Below are 9,869 nucleotides of genomic sequence, written 5' to 3'. Positions count from 1 at the left end.
TTGTCCGTTGTGGCCCGGTAGCTTGGAGCTGTCCGGGCCCCGCTCCCCACTATGGCTAAGTGAGGGAGCCTGCTCTCAGGAGCTCACGCTTGGGATTTCAGTGGGCTGCTTGCTAGGAAAGCCCTATTCCCCTCATTGCGCTAGTGCCCCGATCTCTGAGCTGGTGGGAACAGTCCATAAAGGCCCTGTCCTCCGCAGGTTAATTTCCAGGTTGCCTGAAGCTGCTCCCCGACCTAGGGTCCGTGTACCCCGACGTGCCTTCGGTCCCAAACCGGTGATAGAACCAGGCTGCTGACCGTCCTCTTTGACGGGTTCCAGGCACCTAGCCTCAATCCCCTGCGACCGGGGGTCTGACTCCTCTAGGTCCAGACCACCGTCTGCGACCTAGTTTACTTCTCCCCTGGGAGCTCCAACTCCCCGCTTCCTCAGAGCTCCTCATAGCTCGAGGGCTACCACTGAACTAACTTGACACCTCCCACCTCCCTGTCTGACCCCTAGGTGGGCGGCCCTATTCCTGCTTAAGCAGCCCACTGGTGTGCCTGACAGGTGTGGTGCAAAGTGTATCTAGGATTTGTGAATGCTGATGGAGGCAGTATTGCAGGATGGAGACCCAGAACCATGGGGGGTTTAATACCGCACGGGGTGGGCAGTTTGTGCAGTACCCTGTGACGACCCGAATAGTCCAGGGGCGTCACAGAACTTTTAAATGAAACCATGAGTTTTACCATATAGTGTACTGGAAAACAGCAAAAAAATTCCAAATGCTCTTTCTGCTGCCGCTGGGTGGGTGAGGTTCTAACTGTCTGGGGCTTCGCTCTTCCTTGTTCTCCTCGTCCGTTATCGCCGCCTTTGCCTCCATTTTCCCGGAGTCTTCTTCCTCCCGAGCCCCGCGCCGTGATTATTATGCACAAGGAGCACCTGGCCCAGGATGAGAACAGTAACCTGCGGGAGGGCCCAGTGAGCAGGAGGAAGTTGCGCCTGAGCCCCAGCGAGCACAACATGAACCAGCTGAACCGCAGCCGCCCCAAGACATGCTCCTGGGACTCAAACGGATTTGGGCCAGAGATCGAGGCTTTGGCCGGCCGGCCACACGAAGAACAGCGTTCCCCTAAGCCACTCTAATTTCCTGAACCTCCGTCACCTACGAGGCTGCGAGAAAGACTCCTCCTGCCGAGGGCTCCAGAAAGCACCACCCCTGTCCCATTACCACCCCAATTACTACCCCACACACCACCATCACCACCACCGCACTTCTTATTCCGGACACCACAAAGGCTACTGGGACTATGATAGCCAATACCGGGATGGAAAACGTAAATCGTGGGTGCACCGGCCCGGAGGGGGGCCCCACATACAATGCCCCAGGAACCGCAAAGCCTGAAGGCCCCGTCACACACAGAGATAAATCTTTGGCAGATCTGTAGTTGCAGTGAAATCATGGACATATTGTTCCGTTTGTACACAGCCACAAACCTGGCACTGATTGTCCACAATTTCACTGCAACCACAGATCTGCCGCAGATTTAACTCTGTGTGTGACAGGGCCTTTAAACTCCACAGAGACCCCCTGTGCAGATATGAGGCCTGAGCAGACGGCCGGGGACAAAAGCAAAAGCGTGTCTCGCCAGCCCTCTCCCCCGGCGGAGAAGGAGGCGGCTGCAGACAGCTGGCTGCTCTTCAAGCCTCTGCCCGTCTTTCCTGTCGACAGCAGCAGCACCACGACGCTGCCAAAAATCAGCCACACCAGCAAGGTGAAAGAGAACCTGGATGGCAAAGGACTGGTGCCCAGCTCTGCCTTCCGCACCTCCACTACCCTCCCTAACTGCCTGCTGAACGCTGCACAGAGCGATGCTGCCGCGCTGCACACTGGCTCCTGTCCTCCTCCTCCTGCTCCTCCCCACCAGCCCCCGTCAGCCAGGAAAACCTGGGGGCCATTTTCCAGAATGAGTGGGGGTTATCCTCTATTAATGAACCCGGAGCCGGTCAGGCGGTGCCGCCAGAGGCAAGGGAGCTGTAAGAGGGGACCCCCGGAGGGGTGGAAGGTTGCGGCGACCCGGACAAAGCCCCTCCGGTGATGGCTCTGGTGCGTCTGTCCCATGGCTTCTGTGGCACCCTGGACAAGCCAGGTCGTCACAGGTACTACATCAACACACCCCACACCCCGGCTAGGCACACCGAAGTCAAACACAAATCCTTGTTGCCTTCCTCCAGGGGCTGATGTCCACACCAGGGGGGTGGGCCAGGCGGTTGGCCCCGCCCACTGAGGAGTTCACAGTCCTGGAGGTGGGAAAAGGTAGTCAGATAGAGTTTGAGAGGAAAGAGTAAAGTAGCAGTAGAGGAGACTGACCGTGTCCGGGTGTGTGGCCCGGGCACATACAGCAAGGTGGGTAGACGGTGGTGACCGCAGGAGAGGCCGATTGGAGTGAACTGTAAGGACCAGGGACGGGCGGTGGCCCGCCGTTACGGGACCGGGGAACGAAGAGAAGCCAGCACCGTTCGGCAGGGCCTACGGACCCCGACCAGGCTTGGAGTCGCCATTAAGTTGGTCAAATCCGTTAGCGAAGGGAACCTCCGGGGTTTCCCAGCAGTCAAGACCCGATAGAAGGCAACAGCTCACCCCATAAAGGGAAACACAGTAACTGCCAAGGCTACAGTTCCCAGGGCCAGAGACTGCGGGCAACAGGGGCTCCCTCAGCATCCATCCAAGCTGGGGAGTGGGTTACCGGTGGGAAGCCATTGGAACCGTAAACACAACACAGGTGCAGGGAAAGGCAATCACCATCAACCTACCGGGAGGAGAACTACCGCAGCCATCTGTGGGACCCGTCCATCCAGCCGTTTGTTTGACCGGAGACTTTGCATTGATTATTGGCTGAGTGAGTACCACCCTGCCGAGCGGCACAGCGCTGCCCCCGCGACCCTGCACCTCACCAGGCCTCGTAACCCGCCTGTCATCCCTAACCCTCACCGGGGCCCCGGGACAACCAACCCCCCTACCCACGGAGGGGAGAACTAACATCCAAGCTGCTCCGTGTCATCGCTTCCGGGATCCCCGTCCAGAGCAGCCGTGGTGTCACAACCTCACCACAACCATGGGTGGCGTCACGGACAATATCCCTAAACCAAACCACCCCCCTTTCACTCACGGGCGAGGAACGCCGCTCGAGTCCCCGGGATCCGGCCCACCGCTCGAGCCACCACCGACCAGCAGCAGCAGCAGCCGGACCCGAGCAGTGGGTGAGCGCAGCGTCCCCTCCCTGCCCGCGACAACTTGGCGTCACGAACAGGATCTTACCGCTCTGCCGTCTGGTAGAGGTGCGCCTTGTGACCGCCGGAGGTGTCCGGCCGAAAATTTTGAGAAGCCGCCATTTTGGGCGCGAAAGCCCCCGCGCGAGCGTCTTCCCGAGTAGTGGAGGCGCGAAGGCAGAAACCCCGCCCCTGAAGAGGAGGTGCTGAGAAGAAACGAAGGGGGACAGATGGTGTCTGGCCGCATGTAGCGTGTGGCTATAGGGGCAGGGACGCCGGGACCCTGCGGCCATCTTGTGGTTCCTGGAAGAGGCCGCCGCAGCAATGTACCAACCGTCCCGCAGCACCGTAGCCCCCGCGCCCGGGACCGCGGCGTGGGTGGAGGTCCGGACCGCTCAACTACAACAACGGCTGCAGATCAGAGTGCAACTCCTGTTGGAGGAGTGGGAGGCCGACATGGCGGAAGTGGTGGCGGCTATAAGGAGACGCGAGATGGAGGAAGTCTCGGAGGAGTGGGTAAGAGACCCACGTCCCTGTATTCCGGAAGGATCGGCCAATGCGGCTGAGGGGCCCGGCCCGTGCCCGCTCCCCCTGCTGCCTCCCTCGCTATCCGCGTTAGTCGCTACCGCCCCGCCACTAGGCCCGCTACCCGCCCAACCGGTAGCGGTACCCAGCCTGTCCGCCCAAGCGGAACGACCTGCAGCCGAGGCCCGTGACCGTGCAGCACCGCTCCCTTGGAAGACGCCAAAGGCCGAGCCCATCAGTGAAGCCGTACCGGAGGCACAGGTGACCGTGCCTGACCCCGTACCGACCCCGGCAGCTCGTCTCATACTGGAGGAGGCAGAGGCTCAGCGGGAGAGGATCCCTGTACCCGTTCCCCACACCTCGGCTGAGGTTGCGCCGGGTCGCCGCTGTAAGGCAGCATCCCGGGCCAAGTCACCGCGGGACCTTCCACCCAGATTGCCCGTGGTGGGCAGCGTCAAGGAGGTCTCGCGGGGCCCGACCCGTGCGCAGGGGCCTGCAGCAGCCCCGTATTGGGACAGGGAGCCGACATTGCTGGGCCTGGAGATTGCCGAGAGGGAGAGGAGAAAGGCGGAGCTGGTGGCCCGCACTATTGAAGAGAAGGAGCGCCTCCGGAGAGCCACCTTCCGGGTGCGGGGCTCGAGATATGAAGGAGAGGTGCAGAGATTTGATACCCGAAGGGGGGTATGGCTTCATTTACGAACCAGGCCTGGAGGCCAAAGTTTTCGTGTCTCAAAGAGATGTAAATTACCACCTACCGGAAGACCACCCCAGCCGCAATCTGCTCCCCGGTGACCTCGTCAATTGCACCCGACATTGTGTGGAGAGGGGATGGTACGCCCTGGGTGTCCGGCTGAGAGTGGGCCAGGGGCTTCAAGCGTCCGCTCAGCCCTCTACCCCGGTCGGTGAGGTGGACCTAAAGTGAAGTCGGCGGTCCTCCGCCAAAAAGTTGTCCCCGTTGGGACCATCAGTACCGTTGTTGTTAAGAGTTTTGAATGATAAGTGAATTAACCGATGAAGTCATCTGATTGGAAACCGTGATTGAACCGGCCGTTGCCGGCAACTAGTCCCCGTGGGGACTTTCTGCAACCGTTTGCGTAGGAACTGCTACAGACAAGCCCGAGAACTTGCAGGGGAACCACAAACTTGTGGGATGTAAATAAAAATGTTGGCTTGAAACCGTTACCGCCTCCGGAGAGGCAGATTTGGAGGATGGGCCTGGAGGGAAGAGATGGCCCAGGCCCGCCACTACCGTAACCGGTGGTGATCCTCCGGGGGTTCAGGGGTCCCCATGGACGCGGGTCCCCTGAAAGAGACAGAACCCACTTGGGCAAATTGGTTCAGGACTGGGATCAAGGGGTGCTGCCCACTTCTTAGGGGCAGCATCAGGGCCAGGTTGTTTGGGTGGGAGAAGAGCGGAAGCCGTTTGTCTAATAAAAATTGACTACCGTTTTGCAACGTTTAAGTGATGTACCTCCTGTTGTGGGAAGATTGAAAATGCATATGTTTTTACATGTTTTACCATTTCTTATCTTTTTCAGTTGTGAAAATAAAACCGGTGATGGACGGGCAGCCCGCGGACGGTCTGCATTTTACTAAGGGGGAATGTGGCGCCCTGGACAAGCCAGGTCGTCACAGGTACTACATCAACACACCCCACAACCCGGCTAGGCACACTGAAGTCAAACACAAATCCTTGTTGCCTTCCTCCAGGGGCTGATGTCCACACCAAGGGGGTGGGCCAGGCGGTTGGCCCCGACCCACCGAGGAGTTCACAGTCCTGGAGGCGGGAAAAGGTAGTCAGATAGAGTTTGAGAGGAAAGAGTGAAGTAGCAGTAGAGGAGACTGACCGTGTCCGGGTGTGTGGCCCGGGCACATACAGCAAGGTTGGCAGACGGTGGTGACCGTCTGCAGGAGAGGCCGATTGGAGTGAACCATAAAGACCGGGGACGGGCGGTGGCCCGCCGGTACCGGACCGGGGAACGAAGAGAAGCCAGCACCGTTCGGCAGGGCCTACGGACCCCGACCAGGCTTGGAGTCGCCATAAAGTTGGTCAAATCCGTTAGCGAAGGGAACCTCCGGGGTTTCCCAGCAGTCAAGACCCGATAGAAGGCAACAGCTCACACCGTAAAGGGAAACACAGTCACCGCCAAGGCTACAGTTCCCAGGGCTAGAGCCTGCGGGCAACAGGGGCTCCCTCAGCATCCATCCAAGCTGGTGAGCGGGTTACCGGTGGGAAGCCATTGGAACCATAAACACAACACAGGTGCAGGGAAAGGCAGTCACCATCAACCTACCGGGAGGAGAACTACCGCAGTCGTCTGTGGGACCCATCCATCCAGCCGTTTGTTTGACCGGAGACTTTGCATTGATTATTGGCTGAGTGAGTACCACCGTGCCGAGCGGCACAGCGCTGCCCCCGCGACCCTGCACCTCACCAGGCCCCGTAACCCGCCTGTCATCCCTAACCCTCACCGGGGCCCCGGGACAACCAACCCCCCTACCCACGGAGGGGAGAACTAACATCCAAGCTGCTCCCTGTCATCGCTCCCGGGATCCCCGTCCAGAGCAGCGGTGGTGTCACAACCTCACCACAACCGTGGGTGGCGTCACGGACAATATCCCTAAACCAAACCACCCCCCTTTCACTCACGGGCGAGGAACGCCGCTCGAGTCCCCGAGATCCGGCCCACCGCTCGAGCCACCACCGAGCAGCAGCAGCAGCCGGACCCGAGCAGTGGGTGAGCGCAGCGTCCCCTCCCCGCCCGCGACACTTCTTTATAGAAGGAGCCGACCCCGAGGTGACCACCATGGAGAATCCTAAAGACTGGGAAGCCATGGTCACCTACAGCCTGCAAGAATGGAATCGTGTCTGGAACTTACACAAGAAAGAACCCTCCTGTGTAGTCATATATGCAGAAACCATGGACGGCAAAGGTTAATGCACAAAGCGGAGCCCCCCCAGCCCCTGTATCCGGAGCGATGGCCCATACCTCCAGCCCCCTCAAAAAACCCACCTTCCCTCACGCAACACTCAGTCCGCAGGGCGACATCCCAGACGCGCCACGGAGACCGCGCCCCACGAGAGACTGCTTTATACCCACCTCTGTGACCTCCGGGCTAGAAGGGGTTAAGGTGGCATTTCCTGGAGAATCTACTTTTAGTTTGTATTTTTTGTCACCCCCTTCTCCCCCCCCCCATAGTGTGCAGATGGAGAGTCCTGGATGTTCCCGCAGAGGGGGAGACGGTTGCCTCCTGCGTTCTCTGGCCTCAGCCACGCTCTGCTGTGGGCGCAGGCGGCACGCTCGCTCAGAATCCTGCTTCCTCTCCGGACTTCGCTCTGCCTTTTAATCTTTTAGATCCTTTTTGTGCTTTTTATCTTCCCTCCCACAAAGTCGAGCGCCTCCCCTGTGGCTCCGAGACCATCGAGGCGAGGATCCGGGGCATGGACTCTCCACTAGGAAAGACGCTCGCTAGATTGACTTTTTTTCTGATTTGCTAAGCACCTTCATCTTCATCATCTTCTTCTTTCTTTCAAACAGTTTTCTGCATCTTATTTTAACCCTTTTCACGCTAAGTTGTGGCTGAGGCACTAAAACTCAAACTGCCCATTAGTTAAAAGCCAGATCTGGGGAATATTGTCATTAAAATCTGTTTTATTACCAAAAAAAAAAATAATTTGAAATGGCAAAAAAGGGCGATAGCACTATTGTTGAAATATTTTATTCACTGTGTTCACTATATGGTAAAACAGATGTGTTGCAGTGATGCCTCAGGTTGGTGCGAGTTCGTAGACACCAAACATGTATAGGTTTATTTTTATCTAAGGGGTTGAAAAAAAATCTGAAGTTTGTCTGAAAAAAGTGGCGTACGTTTTACGCCATATTCTGTGACTCATAGCGTTCTCAATTTTCGGGATCTATGGCTCAATGATGGCTCAAGCTGACGTTTTTAACGGTACCACTTTTGCACAGATGCTACGGTTTGATCGCCTGTTATTGCATTTAGTGCAAAATTTGTGGTGACTAAAAAACGTAACTTTGGCGTTTTTAATTTTTTTGCCGCTACGCTGACTTCCGGTATTGGTGGTATGTAAACGTTTACCATGCTCGCGATTATAATGGCGCTGTCACTTAATGACAGCGCCATTTTAGAGGTTAAACGGCACGGGCGGATTCCGTTCGGGACGGATAACGATTCTGCTCGTGCCTAGCAGACACACGTCAGCTGTATAAATCAGCTGAGATGTGCGCCGATCTCCTGCTGCTGCCAGCGGCAGCAGAGGGAGATTAACTCTATGACCGCTAGGACGTAATTTTACCGCCTGAGTCGTTAAGGGGTTAATTCCAGGATGCTGTACATGTGAAGAGGATTCATCTAATATATAAAGCTGAGTGTATGTATGTATGTATGTGTGTATGTATGTGTGCATATCCGCTAAAGGAATTTGCACCGTCGCATTTACAATCACGAAATTTTGCACAGACACTCCTTGTGACTCAGGGAACGTCATAGACTATGTTTTGACGGGAAAATTTAACCCTGCGCTTTACAGTTACTATCCAAAATCCTGCCCCATTAAACTGAATACAGGCTACAGGCTATTAATAGCAACTGTAAGTGGTTGCTATAGGAACAAAATAAACTGTTAGTATAAGAAGCTTATGTGTGAGGTAATAAGATGTCAGTGGGGAGATGGATACAGAGAGACAGAAAGAGACAGCCCGGGCAAAGAGACAGCCCAGGCAAAGAGACAGCCCAGGCAAAGAGATAGCCCAGGCAAAGAGAAAGCCCGGGCAAAGAGAAAGCCCGGGCAAAGAGAAAGCCCTGGAAAGAGACAGACGGGCTAAGAGACAGATGGGCAAAGAGACAGACGGGCAAAGAGACAGACGGGCAAAGAGACAGACGGGCAAAGAGACTGCCGGGCAAAGAGACTGCCGGGCAAAGAGACGGGCTGGGCAAAGAGACGGACCTGGAAAGAGACGGACCTGGAAAGAGACGGACCTGGAAAGAGAGACAGACAGACACACATATAGAGACAGACACAGAGATAGAGAGAGACAAACAGACACAGAGATGGAGACAGATAGACTGATACAAATACAGACAGAGAGATAGAAACAGACAGACAAAGAAAGACAGACAGAGAGACACAAACAGACAGCGACACACAGACAGACTGGGATAAAGACAGTTACTATCCCGGGCATTGCCGGGTACTACAGCTAGTATACCTATAAAGTTAGGTCCAGAAATATGTGAATAGTGGCAGAATCTCAGTGATTTGGGCTCTGCGTGCCAACATTTTTCATATAAAATGAAACAACTGAGATGTAATTGACGTGTAGACTTTTCGGCTTAATTAACCCCTTCTTCCTGGGTGATTTTCTGTTTTGGTTTTTTTTGTTTTTTTTTTTGTTTTTTTTTTTTAGTGTTTTCCTTTTTTCCGTCCAAGAGCCATAATGTTTTTGTTTTTTCGTCAATATACCCATATGAGGGCTTGTTTTTTTGCAGGATGAGTTGTACTATTGAATGACACAATTAATTGTGCCACGTAGTGTGCTGTGCTGGAAATCGGGAACAAAATCTAAGTGCAGTGAAAGTGCAAAAGGGTGCAATTCTATAATTTTTTTTTATTTACCGTGTTCGCTATTTGGTAAAACTGACTACATAATATGATTCCCCAGGTCAGTATGACATCATAGATCCCAAACATCTATAGTTTTTTTAAGTAGTGAAAACAAATTTAGAAATTTGTAATGAAAAATAAATAAAAATGTTTTGCTTTTGTCGACATTTCCCGAGTCCCGTAATGTTCTCATCTTTTTGATTGGGGTTGTGTGATGTTTTGATTGCATTTATTGCATTTTATAACCATAATTGTGGAGTTTTGATTTTCTTTCTTGTTTCACCATTCACTGATCAGTTTAATTTATTTTTTCTTTAGATAGATTGAACATTTCTGAGTGTGGCAATACCAAATATGTGTATTTTTGTCAATTTTTTATTTTTAATGAGGCATAAGAAGGGTTGTTTTGAATGGTTGGTACTCAGCCAAATTATACAGTGGTGTGCGCTTTGCACTGGCACCCTGAGATCAA

The 9,869-nt window shown here is 54.4% G+C and overlaps 1 pseudogene; it reads left to right on the top strand.

Annotated features, from left to right (window-relative positions):
- Positions 1-862: 862 nt before the first annotated feature.
- On the top strand, positions 863-6,743 carry LOC142301654 (FMR1-interacting protein NUFIP2-like; annotated as a pseudogene).
- Positions 6,744-9,869: the final 3,126 nt, after the last annotated feature.

The sequence above is a fragment of the Anomaloglossus baeobatrachus genome, chromosome 4 (assembly GCF_048569485.1).
Source record: "Anomaloglossus baeobatrachus isolate aAnoBae1 chromosome 4, aAnoBae1.hap1, whole genome shotgun sequence".
Taxonomy (NCBI): domain Eukaryota; kingdom Metazoa; phylum Chordata; class Amphibia; order Anura; family Aromobatidae; genus Anomaloglossus; species Anomaloglossus baeobatrachus.
This window is presented reverse-complemented; position numbering and strand designations above follow the sequence as displayed.